At 41.9% G+C, this 11,906-nt stretch overlaps 1 pseudogene; it reads left to right on the top strand.

Moving 5' to 3' along the window:
• The first annotated feature begins 9,455 nt into the window (after positions 1–9,455).
• LOC129556622 (cytoplasmic protein NCK2 pseudogene) lies at positions 9,456–11,665 on the top strand (annotated as a pseudogene).
• Positions 11,666–11,906: the final 241 nt, after the last annotated feature.

The raw sequence follows: 11,906 nt of genomic DNA, 5'->3' as shown, positions 1-11,906 counted from the left end.
GGGCTTCCCTCATGACTCAGATGGTTAGGAATCTGCCTACTATGCAGGAGACCCAGATTTGATCCTTGGGTCAGAAAGAAGGAAATAGGTACCCTCTCTAATATTTTTGCGAGGAGAATTCCATGATAGAAGAGCCTGGAAGGCTATATACTTCATGGGGTCACAAAGAGTCAGACATGACAGAGTAACTAACACTTTCACATGCCATGAGTAAAGGAGCTGACAGACTACAATGTAACATGTGATTCTGCCCAAGGAGGAAAATACCAGGGGTGGAGGGAGTGTTTCCCTCAATATCTTCTCTGTTTTGGGAAAATGTGTGCTGAGGGTTTTATAAGTACAGTGATGAACCTTGTTTGGAACCACAATGGTGACAGTTACCTAAGGATATATGATAGGTTACATCAGGGAAGGCTCTGTGAGCTGCCCAGTTTTCACTGTCTATAGTTAAAGGAGTTGGACAGAAAAGATTTTCTTGTTTATTCTGTGTAGGATAGGAAACTCGGAAACTGAAAATGTAAAGAGGTAGACCCAGCTTCCACTGTCAGGTATATGTATCCCACAGGTGCTAAGGCATAAACAAACATTCCCTCTGTCTGAAATGCCTTTGACCCTATTTGGTCTAAAAACTCTTATCTTCATCAAAGCCTAGGCATACGTCCTTCATAAAGTCATCTCTGATCCCTCTAGGACATACTTAGAATTTGCCTTGTGAGATCACACAGGCAGTATAAAATTCTACTGTAGGGAATATCAAGTTACACCATTGAATGATGTATCTTTCATTTGGATAAAGCATTATGTTTTTCTGTGCCACATGTGCCAAAACTTATGTATCCTGCTTTAAAAATGAGAGAAAGAGAGAGATGCCTAGCCGAAGGCATTCCATTTGACAACTCTGTATACATGTTTGCCTGGTTAACTGATTAAATTATAACACAAGGAGGGGAAAGGACACCGAATCTGGCTTGAGTTGGTCAAAGAAGATTTTGTGGACACTGAAAGGGGTATTAGGATTACATTTTTTTGCATAGAGAGAATTTGACCTCACAGAGAAGAAGAATAGTGTAAGAGCCCGGAAAATTGCTTGAGGAAAATGATGGGAAGGAATAATTGCAAGAATATAGCAAATGTGGAAGAGTTCAAGTTGGTAGCTAAGTTGTGATGTAAAATGAGACAGGAACCTGAAATAGACAGCTTTGAATGTCAAGTCAAAGAATAGGGTAACACATCATTTAGTTAATGAAGAGTTACTGAATAGAAAATAGAGATGATCAAAGTTGTACTTTAACAAGAATATAAATTTGAGGTCTTTTAAAAGTCTCGTATAATAGTTCAGGTGAGAAGTAATAGGTTCTGGGATTAGTGAATTTATTAGAACTGTGGGAGTAGTGGCCACAGGAAGGGAGAATATAGAACTACTCTGAGAGATCTTACTGAATTAAAATCAGTAAATGTGACATTGATTGATCATTTCACTCAGCAGTTTAAAACTCTTCAAAGGTTGTCATTTTTTGCACTTAGCATAAATTTCAGAATCTTTATCTTGACCTACAAATCTTTAATGATTTGACCCTTTCTTACATTTTAATCTCCATCATCTTGTGTCACTTTTTTTCATCCTTTCTGCACTTGCTTCATTCATAATAATTTTCCTGAAGCTTCTGGTTCTTTTCTTTAAGTGATATCACACAGACAATAAATTCTCTTAAAATGTTCCTACTTGTCTTTACCTAACTCTTACATGTACATACATAAAGTCTATGCTCTAGACGTTTTTTAATTCCCCCTTTTGGGCCTTTAAATGAAATCTTGATCAGGTCTCATTGATTTTCTGCTGCTGCTAAGTCACTTCAGTCGTGTCCGACTCTGTGTGACCCCACAGACGGAAGCCCAACCAGGCTCCCCCGTCCCTGGGATTTTCCAGGCAAGAACACTGGAGTGGGTTGCCATTTCCTTCTCCAATGTGTCAAAGTGGAAAGTGAAAAGTGAAAGTGAAGTCGCTCAGTCGTGTCCGACCCTTAGCGACCCCACGGACTGCAGCCTACCAGGCTCCTCCATCCATGGGATTTTCTAGGCAATAGTACTGGAGTGGCTTGCCATTGCCTTCTCCGCATTGATTTTCTAGCCCATGTCAATCACAAGCAGAATTTTACTTTGGTAATTAAATAATCCTTTTTTAGTGTTAAAACTTTATTTTAAAATTCAGTTTAAAGTTTCTTCCCAATTCCAATTCAGTTCTGCTTCTGGTCATAAAGCTTACATTTGGGAAAGGTTGTCTCTTTTCCCTTCTTCTCATCTTCTCCTAGCCAAACCTGCATCTGTTATTTTGGCTCCCTCTGGACTGAAAACAGATGAAGTTTGGGAGACAGCAAGGAACAATATATGCTGGACAGTTATTATCTGACTAATGAATATGTCTTTTGATGCTGTTAACCTCTTCATGGCAAATATATTAGTTGTGCTTTTCAGTTTTGATTGAATGGTAATTTGCCTGATATTATAGCACAATGCTTCCTGTGGCTGACAACTTTCTGCTATCCCCACATCCCTCAGACCTCTAGAAATCTGTCCCTCTTTAAAACTGAGAAGTCCTTTAGATCTCCTTCAGGCTAATCCTAGAAAGATATACTTGTTCAATTTTGTGTAGTCCACGAGAAATATACTTGTTATAGAATACAGACTTAGCATCCTTAGGGTCTTCTCTCCATTGCTAGAAAATGGCAGTCCCATCTCCAATTTTTATAGAAAGACTTCTCTTCACAGGAGTCAAATAGTGTCTCAGTGTCTTTTGAACTTCAGGAAACACATAGTAAACTATGTGGATATCATAAAACTTCCTTTTTTTTTTTTTAAGCTTGTTTTTGCTTAGTCACAAGTTCCTGTCTGACTTTTGTGACCCCATGGACTGTAGCACACCAGGTTCCTCTTCCATGGGATTTTCCAGGCAAGAATACTGGAGTGGGTGTCATTTCCTTCTCCAGGGAAACTTCCCAATCCAGGGATCGAACCCACACAGAGATCCATACCATTGAACCACCTGGGAAAGAAGAAACACCTTTCTCCATTCCAAGAAGAGTACTGAAGCCTGAAGTACTGCATCTGAAATCCTTTCTCCCAACTGGATTTTTCAACTTCCAATTCTTATGCAGACCAGAAGTCACAGAACCCACTTCACAACTAATAAGACTTTAGTACACAGAAATTTCTTTAGTTTAGGGTCTGAGGGTACTTTGCATTTGTTAAATTTTCTTTGACTTTTGAGGCATTAACCAAAACTGAGACTGAAAAAAAATCTGATTTTAACTTTCTGTCTTATATCATGCTACCAGGAAAGAAAAAAATCAAGTATCTTGTCAATTCTTGCAGTCCCTATTTTCCTGTTTCTCTCCCTTACATAAATACTATCCTATGCTATTTCAAATTCTGTTTAAATCTTGTTCTATATCTACTTGTCTTATGATTTTGATTATCCCTGTCAATGCAATATACAGGTTGCATATTTTCAAATATTTTCATATTTTAGCTAACAATATTGAATTGATTTCACTAACTATATACATAGAAAGTAGATCCTTGACTTTTATATTTTCCTGATATGTTGCCTGGTTCATGTAATATAAAATAATTATTTCTTATTACCTATAACTAAACTGAACTCTTCACTAACTCTTTTACTTCTCTTTCAAAAGCAAAGTGTGTGAAGACATATGTGTGCACATTTGATAAAATTGCTTTCTTTGTTGTTGTTCACGCAGATGTGTCCGACTCTCTGTGACCGCATGAACTGCAGCACGCCAGGCTTCCCTGTCCTTCATTATCTTCCAGAGTTTGCCCAAACTCAGGTCCATTGAGTCAATAATGCCACCCAACCATCTCACTGTCTGTCAGTCACTTCTCCTAACTTAGATAATTTTTGTCCCAGTAAGTGCTCTCTTTGACCAGAAATACAGTCTATCCAGTCTGCCAATCCCCAAAGGTGGAGTCAGATATCTAAACATTTTTGTTGTTCCTTTTTTCCCCTAAAAAAGATTGACTTTGTAGCCTCAGCCTATCAGATATTCTCTACCTTTATCTTTTTTTCTCTCTCTTTATTCTGTACAAGCGTCTCTCTTTCTGCTCCGTTTTTCAGTTCTCTAGTTCCTTGATAACAGAAACTGTCTACTTCAGGAGGTGCTAAATAAAGTTTGTTGATACAACCTAAATTGTCTTCTTTACTCATTTTTGACAGTTATTGTGATGAGGAATGAGATGAGATACAAAGTTGAGCATTGTGGCCTGGGGAACAAAAAGAAGCACAGGCAATGTTCCTGGTACTTCTCTGAGTTCACTCATTCTTTTCATATTAACAGTGGCTATAGTCATTCTCATAACTGAGCTTCACTCCCCTTGCATCCACACCTTCATTTCAAGCAAAATTTATTTTAAAATGTTATATATTACATACATAGTGTTATATAATAAGTAAATAATGAAAATATGCTATATAACATTATAAATAACATATTATATAATGTTTAAAATAATATGACATATTAGATTTAACTCTAAGTCTCCAAGGCCATAAAAAGTTGTTCATAGAATGAGTTCAATTAAAACAAGGTCATCTGACAATCCCAAAAAGTTTTCATGTAATGAGATACACTCTAAAATATCACAAATCTGCAACAAATTCAACTAAATGGCATATCCTCTTAGGTATTAGTTTGGTCCTGAGAAACACAAAGCTAAAAAAAAAAAAATGGAAGCCTGAAGTTTTAAAGAATTAAGTCCATCATCTTTGACACATGCTGTTTATTTTATGTCTAAAACCTGTGGTCCTGAAAGCTATAAATATTTATAAAAATAGCAAAATCTAAGGTTCTAATTAGACAAGATCATCCATTAAATTGCAATTAAAAGCAAGGTTTCTCAGGCCAAATAAACAGAATAGGATACTTATTTTAACTGTTATGCAGAACACTCCAAAAGACTTCAAGTTTCCAATGTAGCTTTATTGAAAGATGCATTGAAAAATGCCTTGAAAAATTAAAGGTATAGTTCAGTTCAGTTGCTCAGTTAAGTCTGACTCTTTGCAATCCCACGGATTGCAGCACGCCAGGCTTCCCTGTCCATCGTCAACACCCAGAAACAGCTCAAACTCAAGTCCCTTGAGTAGGTGATGTCATCCAACCATCTCATCCTCTGTTGTCCCCTTCTCCTCCTGCCTTTAAACTTTTCCAGCATCAGGGTATTTTCCAATGTGTCAGTTCTTCCCATCAGGTGGTCAAAGTATTGGAGTTTCACTTTCACTATCATCCTTCCAAAGAATATTCAAGACTGATTTCCTTTAAGATGGACTGGTTGGATCTTCTTGCAGTCCAAGGGACTCTCAAGGGTCTTCACCAATACCACAGTTCAAAAGCAGCAATTTTTCACTGTTCAGCTTTCTTTAGGGTACAAATCTCACATCCATACATGACTATTGGAAAAACCATAGCCTTGACCAGACGGACATTTGTTGGCAAAGTAATGTCTCTGCTTTTTAATATGCTGTTTAGTTTGGTCATAGCTTTTCTTCCAAGGTGCAAACAACTTTTAATTACATGGCTGAAGTCACCATTTGCAGTGATGTTGGAGCCCAAAATAATTAAATCTGTCCCTGTTTCCATTATTTTCCCATCTATTTGACATGAAGTGATGGGTCTTCATTTAATGATCTTCGATTTTTTGAATGCTGAGTTTTAAGTCAACTTTTTCACTCTCTTATTTCACTTTCATCAAGAAGCTCCTTAGTTCTTTTTTGCTTTCTGCCATTAGGGTGGTGTCATCTGCATATCTGACGTTATTGATATTTCTCCTGGAAAGCTTGATTCCAGCTTGTGATTCATCCAGCCCCGCATTTCACAAGATGTACTCTGTATATAAATTAAATAAGCTGTGTGACAATATACAGCCTTTACATACGCCTTTCCTGATTTGGAACCAGTCTGTTTTTCCATGTAGAGTTCTAACTGTTGCTTCTTGATCTGTGTAAAGATTTCTCAGAAGGCAGGTAAGGTGGTCTGATTTTCCCATCACTTGAATAATTTTCCAGCTTGCGTGATCCACACAGTCAAAGGCTTTGAAGCAGAAGTAGGTGTTTTTCTGTAATTCTCTTTTTTTTTTTTGATGATCCAACAGATGTTGGCAATTCGATCTCTGGTTCCTTTGGCTTTTCTAAATCCACCTTAAATATCTGGAAGTTTACAGTTCATGTATTGTTGAACTTGAAATTTCTGGCTTGAAGAATTTTGGCATTACTTTGCTAGCCTGTGAGATGAGTGCAATTGTGTGGTAGTTTGAACATTCTTTGGCATTGCCTTTCTTTGTGATTGGAATGAAAACTGACCTTTTCCAGTACTGTGACCACTGCTGTGTTTTCCAAGTTTGCTGGAATATTGAGTGCAGCACTTTAACGGCATCATATTTTACGATTTAAAATAGCTCAACGGGAATTCCGGAGAAGGAAATGGCAACTCACTCTGGTACTCTTGCCTGGAAAATCCCATGGATGGAGGAGCCTGGTAGGCTGCAGTCCATGGGGTCACGAAGAGTCAGACATGACTGACCAACTTCACTTTCACTTTTCACTTTCATGCATTGGAGAAGGAAGTGGCAACCCACTCCAGTGTTCTTGCCTGGAGAATCCCAGGGACAGGGGCCTGGGACCCCGTCTATGGGGTCACACAGAGTTGGACACGACTGATGTGACTTAGCAGCAGCAGCAACTGGAATTCCATCACTTCCCTTAGATTTGTTTGTAGTGATGCTTCCTGAGATCCACTTGACTTTGAATTCCAGGATGTTTGGCTCTAGGTGAGTGATCACACCATCATGCTTATCTGAGCCATTAAAATCTTTTTGTATAGTTCTGTGTATTCTTGACACCTCTTCTTAATATCTTCTGCTTCTGTTAGGTCCATACCGTTTCTGCTTTATTGTGCCTATTGCATGAAATATTCCCTTGGTATCTCTAATTTTCTTGAAGAGATCACTAGTCTCTCCCATTCTGTTGCTTTCTTCTATTTCTTTCCATTGATTCCTGAAGGCTTTCTTATCTCTCCTTGCTACTCTTTGGAACTCTGCATTCAAATAAGTATAGCTTTCCTTTTCTCCTTTGCTTTTTGCTTCTCTTCTTTTCAGCTATTTGTGAAGCCTCCTCAGAAAACCATTTTGCCTTTTTGCATTTCTTTTTCTTGGGGATGGTCTTGATCACTGCCTCTGGTATAATGTCACAAACCTCCAGCCATAATTCTTCAGGCATTCTGTGTATCAGATCTAATCCCTTGAATCTATTTGTTACTTCTACTGTGTAATCATAAAATATTTTATTTCAGTCATACCTGAATGTTCTAGTGGTTTTCTTTACTTTCTTTAAGTCTGAATTTTGCAATATGGCGTTCATGACCTGGCACAAGAGGTATCTAAAATAGACACAAGAGGTACCTAAAATAAAAGACTCTAAGACAGACTCTCAGTACTCTCAGTCTAATTATCCTGTATCTGAATTGCCTTTCCTCTCTGAATAAACCATAGACCATTAAAAATCCAACAAGTTATGGATATCAGCTGCAATACCTCTGAAGTTAGAGAACTAAGAAAACACCCAGGCCTCCTCAGGTCCATCCTTTTCAAAGCTCCAACATTAGAACAGTGGTCAAGAAATCAGTGACTCATTTGCAATCAACCAGAACACTGAAAAAAATTGTTCTGAAGGAATTTTTCAAATCCTATCAGAAAAACTGAAATGCCTCCATATTCACCCTCAAAGTAAGACCCTTACAAAGGTTGATGGGACACAAGTATTCTCTGGTAAATTGCTGTGTGCTGTGCTCATACAACTTTAGAAAGAATAAGGAGATGGAGCCAAAGAGAAAACAATGCCAGTTGTGGTATGACTGGTGATTGAAGTAAAGTCAGATGCTGGAAAGAATATTGCATAGGAAACTGGAATGAATCAAGTTCATGAACCATATGAAACTTGATTCACGTCCATGAATCAAAGTGAACTGGTAGTGGTCAAACAGGAGATGGCAAGTGTGAACATCAACGTTTTAGGAATCAGTGAACTAAAATGGACTGGAATGGGAACATTAAATTCAGATTACCTTTATATCTACTACTGAGGGCAAGAATCACTTAGAAGAAATGAAGTAGCCATCATTGTCAACAAAAGAATCCAAAATGCAGTACTTGTGTGTAATGACAGAATGATCTCTGTTTCCAAGGCAAACCATTAAATACCACAGTAATCCAAGTCTATGCCCTGACCAGTAATGCTGAAGAAGCTGAAGTTGTACGGTTCTATGAAGACCTATAAGTTCTAAAACTAACACCCAAAAAAGATGGCCGTTTCACTATGGGGCACTGGAAACTCAAAAGTAGGAAGTTAAGAAATACCTGGATAACGGAAAATTTGGCCATGGAGTACAGAATGAAGCAGGGTAAATGTTTACAGAGTTTTTCCAAGATAACACTCTGGTCATAGCAAACACCCTCTTCCAACAACACAAGAGAAGACTCTACACATGGACATCACCAGATGGTGAATAGTGAAGTGAAGTGAAGTCACTCAGTCGTGTCCAACTCTTTGCCACCCCATGGACTGTAACATACCAGGTTCCTCCATCCATGGGATTTTCCAGGCAAGAATAGTGGAGTGGGTTGCCATTTCAAATCATATTGCTTGTATTCTTCACAGACAAAGACTGAGAAGCTCTATACAGTCAGTAAAAACAAGGTTGGGAATTGACTGTGGCTCAGATCATGAACTCTTTATTGCAAAATTCAGACTTAAATTGAAGAAAGTAGGAAAAACCACTAGCCCATTCAGGTATGACCTAAATCAAATCCCTTCTGATTATACAGTGGACGTGACAAATAGATTCAAGGGATGAGATATGATAGAGTGCCTGAAGAACTATGGACAGAGGTTCTAACATTGTACAGGAGGTGGTGATCAAAACTATTCCAAAGAAAAATAAATGCCAAAAGACAAATTGTCTGAAGAGGCCTTACAAATAGATGAGCAAAGAAAAGAAATGGAAGACAAAGACGAAAAGGAAAGATATGTTCATCTGAATGCAAGGTTGCAAAGAGTAGCAAGGAGAGATAAGAAAGCCTTCCTCTCAAGCAAAGAAATAGAGGAAAACAATAGAATGGGAAAGACAGAGATCTCTTCAAGAAATTAAAGATATCAAGGGAACATTTCATTCAAAGATGGGCACAATTATGGACAGAAATGGTATGGACATAACAGAAGCAGAATATATAAAGAAGAGGTGCCAAGAATACACAGAACTATACCAAAAAAGCTCTTAATGACCAAGATAAGCATGATGGTGTGATCACTCACCTAGTGTCAGACATCTTGGAGTGCAAAGTCCTTAGAAAGCATCACTATGAACAGAGCTAGTGGGGGTGAGGAAATCACCCTTTGAGGAGCTCTGCGTTGTGTGTCACCTCTCATAACTGGGTGCTGAAGAAGTACTCCATGAAAGATGACAGAGGAGGTCATCGTCATAGCCAAGTGGGACTACACGGCCCAGCAGGATCAGGAGCTGGACATCAAGAAGAACGAGCGCCTGTGGCTACTGGACGACTCCAAGACGTGGTGGCGGGTACGCAACGCAGCCAACCGGACAGGCTATGTGCAGTCCAACTACGTGGAGAGGAAGAACAGCCTGAAGAAGGGCTCCCTGGTGAAGAACATCAAGGACACGCTCGGCCTCGGAAGGACCCGCCGGAAGACGGGCGCACGCGATGCCTCCCTGACGCCCAGCACGGACGCGGAGTTCCCCGCCAACGGGGGCGGCGCCGACCGCATCTACGACCTCAGCATCCCCGCGGTGGTCAAGTTCGCGTACGCAGCGGAGCGCGAGGACGAGCTGTCGCTAGTGAAGGGTTCGCGCGTCACCGTCATGGAGAAGTGCAGCGACGGCTGGTGGCGGGGCAGCTACAACGGCCAGGTGGGCTGGTTCCCGTCCAACTACGTGCTGGAGGAGCTGGACGAGGCAGCCGGCGACGCGCCCGGGGGCTCAAGCCCGCGGCCCGGCGCCACTCTCAGCAATGGGCAGGGCACGCGGGCGCTGCAGGTGGTGCAGACGCTGTACCCTTTCAGCTCGGTCACCGAGGAGGAGCTCAACTTCGACAAGGGCGAGACCATGGAGGTGATCGAGAAGCCCGAGAACGACCACGAGTGGTGGCGCTGCCGCAACGCGCGTGGCCAGGTCGGCCTGGTGCCCAAGAACTACGTGGTGGTGCTGAGCGAGGGCCCGGCCCCGCACGCTGGCTCCGGACCCGCGGGGCCTGCTCGTGCCGGCCGGTTCGCAGGCCGCGAGTGGTACTACGGGAACGTGACTCGCCACCAGGCCGAGTGCGCACTCAACGCGCGGGGCGTTCAGGGCGACTTCCTTGTGCGGGACAGCGAGTCCTCGCCCAGTGACTTCTCCGTGTCTCTCAAAGCATCAGGGAAGAACAAGCATTTCAAGGTTCAGCTGGTGGACAACGTCTACTGCATTGGGCAGCGGCGCTTCCACACCATGGACGAGCTGGTGGAGCACTATAAGAAGGCCCCCATCTTCACCAGTGAGCATGGGGAGAAGCTCTACCTCGTCCGGGCGCTGCAGTGATGCCCCGGGAAGGCGCCCTGGCCAGGCTTTCCTGCAGGCCCTGTTCTCTCCGCCTGGTCCCCTCTGTCCAGGTTGGTTATTTGCCACCCGCCCCACTCTTTGCCATCCCGGGCCCTCCCGGCTGGTTTTCGTGATGGGAGGTGGACAGAGCGAGTCGGTTCACTTTATTCCTCCTCCGTGGGAGACAGCCTTAGTCCATTCACACCGCTCGCGCCAGCAGACCCCCTTACAGACCTCGGGCGCCGTGCAGATACACCAGAGCCGCCCTTACGTTCGTGAGCCACAGAGCAGGCGGCACCTGCCTGAGAACCCGCAGTCCTGACCCCAGCAGCCCTCCATCTGTGTCGTTTGCGCTCCCATGGCTCCCAGGCTCTCCGGGGACAACCCCGGGTGCTCTTAGCAATACTGGAACCCCTGGGCGGGACGGGAGGGAAGATGCTGTCCAGTGCCTTTGGGGCTGCGCTTGCGATAAAGAGAAGAGGTCCCGGAGTGCTGGATTGCAGAAGAGGGGCCAGAGACCGGGGGAGATGGTGGTTTCGGAAATTTCCCCCTGACGTGCCATCAGCAGAGTGCTCTTTCCTCGTGCCCTTCGGCTCGTTTCAATCTCACAGTGATGTATTTAATTCTCAACGTCATATGTACCTGTAGCCATTTGTTGACACTAATGCAGATGATTAAGGAAAACAGGTGATCTTTGGGGAGGGGAGCGACCCACACTTCACACACACATACACACACACACACGCACACACACACAAAATATATATATATAGTAATTGCTTTACAGGGAAATTTTTCAGGGTTTACAAAAGGATATGTGATTGGTAGTAAGAGACACAGAATGTTTATGAAGAAATTGCATTTTCTTTTCTCTTTACATCCGAACTCCTTTATAGTTCCAATATACAGTCTTGAGATGGCACATTCCTACAGTTGAGAAAGGGGTCTTGAGACCTCCTAAACTGCATACTCAGTTTTTTGGATATTGTAATAAAAAAGTATTATGACGAGAAAAAAAAAAAATTCCAGCTAAGCAGTTTCAAATTCTAAAAGATTTGCTGTTAAAATGCTGCACTCAATATGACAACAAATTTGGAAAATTCAGCAATGGCCACAGAACTGGCAAAGGTCAGTTTTCCTTCTGGTCCCTACGAAAGTCAAAGCCGAAGAATGCTCAAACTGTCACATAATTGCACTCATCTCACATGCTGGCAAAGTAATGCTTAAAATTCTCCAAGCTGGGCTTCAAAAGTA

Source organism: Moschus berezovskii, chromosome 13 (genome assembly GCF_049115385.1).
Source record: "Moschus berezovskii isolate FMDL1 chromosome 13, NW_MosBer_1.0, whole genome shotgun sequence".
NCBI lineage: Eukaryota > Metazoa > Chordata > Mammalia > Artiodactyla > Moschidae > Moschus > Moschus berezovskii.
Note: the sequence above shows the minus strand (reverse complement) of the source record. Positions and strands in the feature narration are given on the sequence as shown.